The 10,467-nt window shown below is 46.4% G+C and overlaps 1 non-coding gene across 1 annotated transcript; it reads right to left on the reverse strand.

Annotated features, from left to right (window-relative positions):
* Positions 1 to 10,059: 10,059 nt before the first annotated feature.
* Positions 10,060 to 10,131, reverse strand: trnam-cau. The gene has a single exon. It is a non-coding gene; the product is annotated as a tRNA-Met (tRNA).
* Between the last annotated feature and the right edge of the window lie 336 nt (positions 10,132 to 10,467).

The raw sequence follows: 10,467 nt of genomic DNA on the forward strand, positions 1-10,467 counted from the left end.
GATCTCATGGCAATATTCGAAAAGGGAAGGGAGTTTCTCTCTCCTCGTGTCCTGTACAGTGCACAGTCACTACGCTTTATAGAAGTGTGATTCTGTGAAGCGCTTTGAGATGTCTTGAAAAACTAATAAGGCACTATATCAAATGCAGGGATTATAATTATTATTATTATCTGGAACGTCGGATCCTCTCCACCCCCCTTTTACATCCCCACACCCCCCTCTCTCCCTCCTCCCCCACACTCCTCCTCTCCCTCCCCACTCTTCTCCTTCCCCTCCGCATGTTTTCACGTCTCTGGGGACTATATGCATTTCTTTTATGCCTTCTATATTCCTTGCCCCACATGTGCTGAGGTCAATGCACCATCTCCACTCATTATGCTTGGTCCGTTTCATCTGCATAAAGTTCATTTAGTAAATTCCGGCTGCACTAAAGGCTGTGTAAAAGCCATTCATTTTCAAGCGTTCAACCCAAACTGCCCCAGACGTGCCCGGGATTTTATTGCAGTCAAAGAGCTGCTTAATGAAATTTAGCCGCTCTCAAATAGCTGTGCAAAAGATTGTTGCCAGTGAGAGAGATTTCCTAGCAAACTGAGTCCTCCAGAGGGAGAGAGCTTGTGTGTGTGGCAGAGGGAGATTATTGTTGTAATCAGAGCCTGTTACACTGAGAGGGAGACCGTTCCCACAGAATATCCGAGCCCCCTTGATGCTGACTCCATCCCCTGTTCCTCAAGTCCACTGATTCCCTATTCCCTAGTCAATTGACTCTAAACTCCTCGTTCTAACTTTCACATGCCTCCACGCTCTCGTTCCCATCCCTACCCTTACACAATAAACTCCGTGCCCCCTTCACACAACAACAACTTGCATTTATATAGCGCCTTTCACACAAGGTAGAGTCCCGGAGCGCTTGACAGTGGGGGAATCTGACACAGAGCCACAGGGAGAGGGATGCGATGAAGGTGACCGTATGCACGATCAAAAAGGAAATTCTTTAGGTGGGATTTGAAGATGGGGAGAAAGGGGCAAGGCAGAGGGATTGAGGGAGACAGTTCCAGTTTTGGGCTGAAGGCACGGTCACTGATGGTCCGCGCCAGGTTCCAATAGCTGCTGCCTAATGGATTGATTTCAAGATCCTCTCACTCGCCTACAAATCCCTTCATACCCTGGCACCACTCTACCTGTCTGACCTCCTTTCTCCCCACTCCACCATCCGGTGCCTCTGTTTGGCTGGCTCTGGCCTCCTCCTTGTCCCCTCCGCTTTAACAACCACGGCTGTGCTTTTAGCCACTACCCCACAAAGTTTAGGAACTCTCTGCCCCCTCTTTTAGATCATGACTGAAAACCGTTCTCTTCGACCATGTTTAAGTGCTCCGACTCTGCCCTGAGTGAAGGGTGCTGTACAAATGCAAGCTGTTGTTGAGATCTCTTGTGATCCCACTCCCCTCTCCTCTGCCACGCCAACTCAGGCCCTCACCCGTGCTCCCTTTTCCCATCGCCCCACCTTGAGTGACTGTGCATTCACTCATGTTCTCAAGAGCTCACTCCCCTAATTGCTCTGCCTTTAACACATCTGTCTGTTCAGGTGGATGTTAAGGATCTTGAGGCACTATTCGAAAAGAGAAGGGAGTTTCTCTCTCCCGATGTCCTGACCAACGAGTCCCTCCATCTCGCCACCCACCCCCATCTGTCCTTAAATCAAGATGCTGCCCTGTGTGAAGGGCGCTATATAAATGCAAGTTGTAGTAGTTGTTGTCTGTCTGTCCTTAACTCCAGCCTTTAAACCTACCACTTTGACCTTTGCCTAAGCTCACGTTCCTCCACTCCCAGTATCCAACCCCACCACTGGGAAGCGCTCTGTCTAATCTTTTGAAATAATGGACTTGACTTCTCTCACTTTACTCTCCTTTCCTATTTGCTCGTATAACTTGTTGTTGTTGTTATTGTGATAGCCAGCACTGCGTACAATCCGATTTATATTTACTTAGCACCTCTGACGTCAGGAGGACTCAAAGCGTCTAAATCTATCTGCGAGTTGTAGACTCTCATGCTATGAAATCACACGCTGAACCAAATCGAGCACCCTGACAAATGGAAATAAGCGGTCCTCCATAACATCTGAAACAGAAGCAATGCAATTGACAGTTTAAAAATTTCACTTAAAAAGTTTGTTTTATTTGGGATCTGGATTCAATCCACTCTGGGACTGGTGACTGACTGACTGACCGACCGAAAGCCAAATACTGCAGATGCTGGAAAACTGAAATAAAAACAGAAGTCGCTGGGAGAGAGGAAAATGAGTTAACGTTTCAGGTCTATGACCTTTCATCAGAACTGACAAAACTTTAATTAATTTTCCTCTCTCCATAGATGCTGCCTGACCTGCTGTGTGTTCCCAGCGACTTCTGACTCACTACACAGTCAATCCACTTCGCAATACTGTATGTTCCGTGATGCGCTTTGAGATGTCTCAACGACGTGATAAGGTGCTGTTACAAATGCAAGGATTATTATTATATTATAACTAACATTTCTGCTGATCAGCAAGTCAGTAACAAGACGACATAAATCAAGGTTTAACTCCAGGAGGGAACAAAGGGTTGGTAAAGGCACCTTGTTTTCACACAGGGGGTTCTGAGGATATGGAATGCTTTTAACACTAATGGGCTGTTGAAACTGAGCCCATTCCCAGCAGTTAAAAGAGAGTTTGATAAATGCTTGAGGAACATTGTTATTAAAGGATACAGAGGAAAGAGCAGGAGAAAGGGATTAGAGTGGAGAGCACCAGCACAGACATGATGGGGAGAGAGAATAGGGAATAGGATTAAAGTAGTGAGCTCCAGTCGGGGAGCGAGCACCAGCACTGACATGATGGGGAGAGAGCAGAGGAATGGAGTTAGAGTAGAGAGAGACAGTGTTGAGGGGGAGAGGCCAGGGAATGGGGTACGAATAGAGAGATGTAGTGGAAGAATTTGCATCAATGGGTTTTTCCCTTTCCTTACTCCACACGCCTAATCAATGGACATTGCTGTGCGCAATTGGCCTCAATCACTTTACAGTGTGCTCTGTGAAGTTTCAAATGCAAGGATTATTATTATTATTATTATTATTATTATCCCTCTTTGCTGGAGAATAAACCTTGTATTCAATGCAGTGCCTATAACAATTATTATTAGCATTGAAATAACTTGAAGCGTCCTCTGCTCTCTCCCCTGCTGCTAAGTGTAGTGACTGTGTATTTGAAGGCAAATGCAACAGCTAATATGCAGCACATTATAAGTGCTACAGGATCTTTAACATCCACCTGTATAGGCAGACAGAACCTCGGTTAAACGTCTCATGCAAAGGACAATGCAGCACTCCTTCCAGCACTGTATTGGATTGTCCGCCTATAGACTGTGAGCTCACAATCCTGTAGATCACAGAGATTTATAAGAGAGGTTCAGATGAAGAGGTCCCTTCGGCCCATTTGATCTCAGAATAGCCACCAGATCACACTCCCAGCACAGAACCTAACTGCTTATAATAATAATCCTTGCATTTGATACAGCGTTTTATCATGTTGTTGAGACGTCTCAAAGCGCTTCACAGAATATATGGTAAAGTGAATTGACTGTATATTTTGTGGGTGAAACTCGGCAGCCAATTGCGCACAGCAGCGTCCCACAAACAGCCGTGGATTGAGTGACCAAATTATTATTATTTTTATTATTTTTTTGGAAGGGAATATTATCCCCGGAAAAGCGATCCGCCAATCGATTAACAACTGGGTTCCTACTTTATTGCGAGGTAAACAGAGGCGTGTGGAGTAAGTATTACCGGCCCAACATTTCGACCTTCCTGGGAATCGAACCTGGGTCCTCTTGCTTGCAAGGCAACTGCTCTAACCACTACGGTACAGTACGGGACTCCACAACGTAGCATGAAGTGCTGTGGCTGTGATTATTTTGTGGGCAGACGCAGATGGGACCTTGGCTTAAGAAGTCTTCCGAAGGATGATGCCTCCAACAATGAAACGCCCCCACCAGCACTGTGCTGGAGGGTCAGGTCAGTCCGTGAGCTCCAAGTGCTGGCTGAGAGCCCACAACCTGCGCTACCAAATGAGCCTGGCTGTCACCCCACACATCACATCACATGTTGTGATTTTCACTCTGAGGTATACCTTTGACATCAGCTGTAGCACGAGCATCAATCCAACTGAGATCAGGTAACTCAACACAGACCAGGGGTCAAATCTGGGCTTTTCTGGGTCAGTGTGACTCAATCGCTGATGGCAATTACCCACCTGCTGAGGCCTCAAATTCCACCTTGTCGTAGCCCGCAAAGACCATTTTGCCTCAAAATGTAACATCCTATACCAATAATCAAAGTTATTAATGATCCAGCACCTTAGCATGTCGTCGAAACGTCTCAAAGCGCTTCACGGGATTTACTACAAAGTGTGGTGACTGTGTATTAGTAAGCTAACGTCGGAGATCTTTCAATTCTATCCTAATTGGGAAAGTTAGTTTGCTGCAGTTCTTAAAAGGAACCAAAAGGCCAACAAATTTATTCTTTGGGTTCTTAAAAAAAATGGTCTTACAGTCTAAAACAAGGAAAAATCTTGTGTGTCATCTCACTGAGGAAACCCTACTGTTTAACTCTTGCTTTGTAATGGGGCGTCAGATATTGTAATAATTCTTAATGAAAAGAACCTTTGCACGTGACAGAGTGCCCCGAGTTAATAATAATCCTTGCATTTGATATAGCGCCTTATCACATCGTTGAGACATCTCAAAGCGCTTCACGGGATATACTGTAAAGTGAATTGACCGTATATTTGTGGGCAAAACGCGGATTGCGCCAATTGCGCATAGCAGCGTCCCCCAAACAGTCGTGGATTGAATGACCAAATTATTTACTTCTTTGTTTGAAGGGATTATTAACCCCGGAAAAGCGATCCGCCAATTTACTAACAACCGGGATCCTACAAAATGCGAGGTAAACCTGGGTGTGTGGATTAAGGAAACTTGCTTAAGGTTTCGCCCTGCCTGGGAATCGAACCCAGGTCCTGTCACTCGCTCTAACCAATACGCTACAGCGCTCCATGTTTTGGGAGTGCTTTAAATCGTGGGCGAACGCAGCTGAACAATTTGCATGCAGTAGATCCCACAAACAGCCATGAAGTGAACAACCAACATATCTGGAGGACCGTCTTATATTAATTACTGCACTCGCAAGCGTGTTTCATGCAAGGGGCTCGCAGGGTTAACAGGCCCGGCCGGAAAAGCATTGGCACACAGGGAAAACTTTCCCCTGTTGCACATTACACCTGCTTAACCCCCTCTTCCCCACTCTCACAATCGGAACAATACGCTCCACTGTTATATCCCATTCTGGAATAATAATGACCTAAAGTTTCTGACTGTTATCAGCCCACTTTCTTTCCGTTTATCATTGAACCTAATTTGCAAATCCAAACATTAGTCTGACTGCAGCCGACCCAGATTGAGAAATGAACCCATGTTACTCTTACCTATAATTAGAGACATCAGTGTTTATGATGTATGCGATGTTGATGTAAGACATCTGGGCTCGCGGGCACTGGAAGCTATTAAAGTATTTGGTCCAAATGGATGTTAAAAACGGTTTTATCTTCCCCGTCTCTCATACTGTAACAAATGGACATCCTTCCAGCCCTGACGGAATTGCTGTGCATTTCATTGGGAAGAGGGCAGCGGTTCCTTTAACCAGCACTCAGAGCCCTGTAGTGTAGAGGTTAGAGCGCTCGCCTCGCAAGTGAGAGGACTCAGGTTCGATTCCCGGGCAGTGCGAAACCTTAGGCAAATTTCCTTACTCCACACGCCTCTGTTTACCTAGAAGTAAGTAGTAACCTGGTTGTTAGTCGATTGTGGGAATGCTTTTTTAGGGGATTAATAATCCCTCAAAAAAAAATGTGGGATTTCCAGATCTTTTTATTTTGGGGAAACCCATCACCATGTTTAGGAGTATTCAAAGGCACCTTCATATGGAAATTTCCCTGTATCTGGAATAATAATAATAATAATAATCCTTGCATTTGATATAGCGCCTTATGTCGTTGAGACGTCTCATTGCGCTACACAGGACATACTGTGAAGTGAATTGACGGTGTATTTTGTGGGCGCACAGCAAGGAATCTGGACAGGAATGGAGTGCACGCACTCATTGGAGGGAAGAACCTTATTTACCTAATCCTGGAGGGTATTAGGTGCAGAGCCAAGGCTTGGGGTCCCCATGGTGTGGTTTAGTAATAACTAATACCGCATATCTGACCATTGGGAGCACTTAATGATATGCTTCTCGCTGCTTGTCCAGCTGGGACCACCCTATATGTGTGGGCTTTGGCTTGCTTAACAGGAAGTTAGAAGAATCCCAGCTCCCAGTGAGTTCCAGAGGTCAGGAAAGCTAGCGATGGGAGGTAACGGGTCAAGGGATGTTAAACCGAGGTCCTGTCTGCCTGTTCAGGGGGATGTTAAAGATCCCATGGCACTGTTTGAAAAGAAAAGCGAGTTTCTCTCTCTCCCAGTGTCCTGGCCAACTATCCCCCAAATAAAATTGTCATTTCAATTCATGGCTGTTTGTGGGACACTGCTGTGCACAAATTGGCTGCTGCGTTTGCTCACAAATAAATAGCCATTCCACATCACTGTAAAATCCTGTGAAGCGCTTTGAGATATCCTCCACCTCCAACTGAAATCAACCCCAGTCCCCCTGTAATGTTAGATTATAAACTACAACACCCCATGGTGGAAATAGTGGGGTGGGGAGAGGGGGTGACAGGGAAGCAGATGAGGGGGGGGAAAGGTGATGAGAAGGCGGTGGAGAGGGTGATTAGAGAAGGAGAGGAAGAGTGTCAGCGCCAAATTGGAAGATGGAAGCGAGTTCCCTAATCTGGCTCGGGTCCTGAGCAGATGCTCAGGGAGGCAAACTTATGAATATGGTGCACAATGCAGACAACGGGAGCCAACTAAATAGGGAGAAGATTGGTTAAAACAGGAAGATCGCGGGGAAGGGGGTGGGGGTGGGGGGGGAAGCGATTAATTCATGGCTTCTTCTTTGAGGCCATTTTGACACTGACCTGATTACTGCCCCAAAGGAGCTTTTTTTTGTAAATTGAAATAAAACATTGTTGCCACACTTTTAATCTGCCTCGTTTGCATGGGTACCAGATGGCATTGCAACCAGGGGCTGGAATACGCTGAGTGAAACCTGATAATGAGAGGGATATCATTAGTATCCTGTGAACCAGAGATCAGAGGCTAAAATGGGTTAGATCAATCCGCATACTAATAATAATCATCCTTACATTTGATTTAGAGCTTTATCACATCTTCGAGACGTCACAAAGCCCTTCACACAATATACTGTACAATGAATTGACTATATAGTTTGTGGCCGGAATGCAGTAGCCAATTGCGCACAGCAGTGTCTCACAAACAGTCGTGGATTGAGTGAACAATTTTTTTTAATTGGTTTTATTTATTTTTGAAGGGATTATTACAACAACAACATGATTGCATTTATAGAGCGCCTTTCACGTCGGGAGGATGTCCCAAGGCGTGGACAGTTGGGTCAGGACCCGAGCAGAGGGGAAATGGTCAGGGTGAGGGGAGGGAAGGGAGGGAGCGAGGAGGGGATAGAGAGTCGAGAGGAGAGCTGAAGGCTCGGTCAAAGAGAAAGGTCTTGAGACCGGCCTTGAAGGAGGAAGGGGAGGAGGCGGCGAAGGCACTGGGGGATAGAGTTCCAGAGCCTCGGGGCTGAGAGGCTGAAGGCCCGGCTACTGATGGTAGGGCGGTTGGGGCGGGGGATGTGGAGCAGACCGGAGCCAGAGGAACGGAGGGTACGGGCAGGTAGGTAGGGGGATAGTAGGTCAGAGAGGTAGGAGGGAGCAAGGCCGTGAATGGCCTTGTAGGTGAGGATGAGGATCTTGAAATTGATCCTCTGGGGGATGGGGAGCCAGTGGAGGCGAGTGAGGGCGAGGGTGAGGGTGGGAGTGATGTGGTCGCGGTGTCTGGTGCGGGTCAGTACACGAGCTGCAGAGTTCTGAATGACCTGCAGTGTGGAGGGAGGGCCGGGAAGGCCGGCGCGGAGAAAGGTCCCATGGTCCAGCCTTGAGGTGATAAAGGTGTGGACCAGAGTTTCAGCCGCGTGAGGGGTGAGGTAGTGCCGTAGTCTGGCGATGTTCCAGAGGTGATGGAAGGCGGTGCCAGTTGTGGCGCGGATGTGGGGAAGAAAGGACAGCTCAGGGTCGAACAGAACACCGAGGTTCCTGATGGCTTTGAGGGATGGAGAGTACAGCCTTGGATGCTGATGCTGTCAGCGCCTGAGGTGCGGAGGCACTGACGTGAGCCGATCAGGAGGGCCTCAGTTTTGTGCACATTGAGCTGAAGAAAGTTATCTCTCGTCCAGGACTCAATGTCAGACAGGACATCGGCCAAGCAATCGGCCAATCGACTAACAACTGGGTACCTACCTACTGCTCGGCAAACATAGGCGTGTGGAGTAAGGAAACTTGCGTAAGGTTTCACACTGCCCAGGAATCAAACCCAGTGCTTGTGATGTGCTACATTGTCAGAGGTTCTGTGCTTCAGAAAAAGTGTTGAACCGAAGTTCTATCTGCGCAATAAAGGGAAGGGAAATGTGCCAAAAATTTTGCACGCCCGTCTCCCCAGTCTTCGCCAGAATCCACTGGCTCTCTGGTTCCCAGTGGATAAATTTTGAGGTCCTCACCCTCACCTACAAATCACCCGTGTCCTAGCACCTCCCTATGTCTATGATCGCCTGCTATCCCATTCCCCTGTTCGTCTCCCTCTGCTCGGCTAACTGAGGCTCGGCTACCCCCTCCGTCCATTAGTGGCTGAGACTCTTTAATTTCTATTTCCCTAATCTCTAGAATTATCTCACCCTTCCAACCCACTCCCTCCATCTGTCACCCATCCACATCTGTTCCTTAAATTGAGATGCTGTCCTGAGTGAAGGGCGCTATATAAATGCAAGTTGTAGTTGTTGTTTGTCTGTCCCTAACTCCTGCCTTTAAACCTACCTCTTTGACCTTTGCCTAAGCTCACTTTCCTCCATTACTCGGTATCCAACCCCACCCCTGTGAAGCGCTCTGAGGCACTATCCTATATAGAGGGCACGTATAAAATCTGACCTGTTGTCATTGTTAAGAGTGAGCGGTTTCAAAAACGATTCATTTTAAGCAAATATGTTCCTGTGTCCAGAGAACATTTTTTTTAAAAAAGATTCATATTAATATTCGGATCGATAAACCGTGTTAAAGATTTGTATTTTTTAAAAAAAAAACAGGCCATTTGCCCAACGAACAGACAAATGATTCTGCATTTCATCTCGAAGAGAATGGTGGTTGTTGAGTTTACGTTGATGTGAAGCCAAGACAATTTGGAAACTCATTGTGCAGAGACATGTTTAATTCAGTGTTCAAATAAGGGCCCAATCAAAGATCCAAAGATATTCATGGAGTGCACACACGGAAAGTAATCCTGCCTGCGTTATAAATATTTATCCTGGCAACTTCAGGGCTTGACTTAGATGCCAAGAGACTTTTAGCTGGCAAATTTAAGAATTTGGAGGTTGTTGTTAACTTCTGAGGTCCAAATAATGACTAAGCTCTCCAGGGCCTGAGGTTACTCCTTGCCTGAGTCTGACTGGAGAATTCTCTGTTGACGTTGATGACTAAACTGGCCAACCAGCCTCTAGACTCTCCAAGGACCAGACTGAGTTATAATATATAATCCGTGCATTTGATACAGCGCCTTATCATGTGTTAGAGACGTCTCAAAGCACTTCACAGATTATACTGTAAAGTGAATTGACTAAATATTTTGTGGGTGAAACGCGGCAGCCAATTGCGCACAGCGGCGTCCCACAAACAGTCGTGGATTGAAGTGACCAATTTATCATTTTTTTTTAAGGAATTATTACTCCCGGAAAAGCAATCTGCCAATCAACTAACAACTGGGTTCGCACTTACTACGAGGTAAATAGAAGCATTTGGAGTGAAGAAACTTGGCCAACGTTTCGCCCTGCCAGAAATTGAACCCAGGTCTCTCGCTTATGAGGCGAGTGCTCTAACCACTGAGCTACAGAACTCCACAAAGATTTGAGCTCCATCGCCTTTGGAAATTACCATGCAACCATAGCAATGAACCACACAGTGTAGTTGACCCATTTTATCATTTTATTCACTCCTCCAAGAATTCATCATCATCCCAATTCCCCCTCTTTCTTCCCACCCTGTAATACCCTTCCTCTGCATGTACTTGTCCAATTCTTTTTTAAATGCTCCAATAGATTGCACTAACAGCCTATGAACACTCTGGGGTCCCCAAGCCTTGGGTCTTGCCAACTTGCGCCTAATACTTTCTTGAATTAGCTAAGCAGGATGTGTCCCTCCAGGGAAAGAGAGAGAGAGAGCGCATTCCATTC

This window comes from Callorhinchus milii, unplaced genomic scaffold, assembly GCF_018977255.1.
Source record: "Callorhinchus milii isolate IMCB2004 unplaced genomic scaffold, IMCB_Cmil_1.0 Scaffold4, whole genome shotgun sequence".
NCBI classification, from domain to species: Eukaryota; Metazoa; Chordata; class Chondrichthyes; order Chimaeriformes; family Callorhinchidae; genus Callorhinchus; species Callorhinchus milii.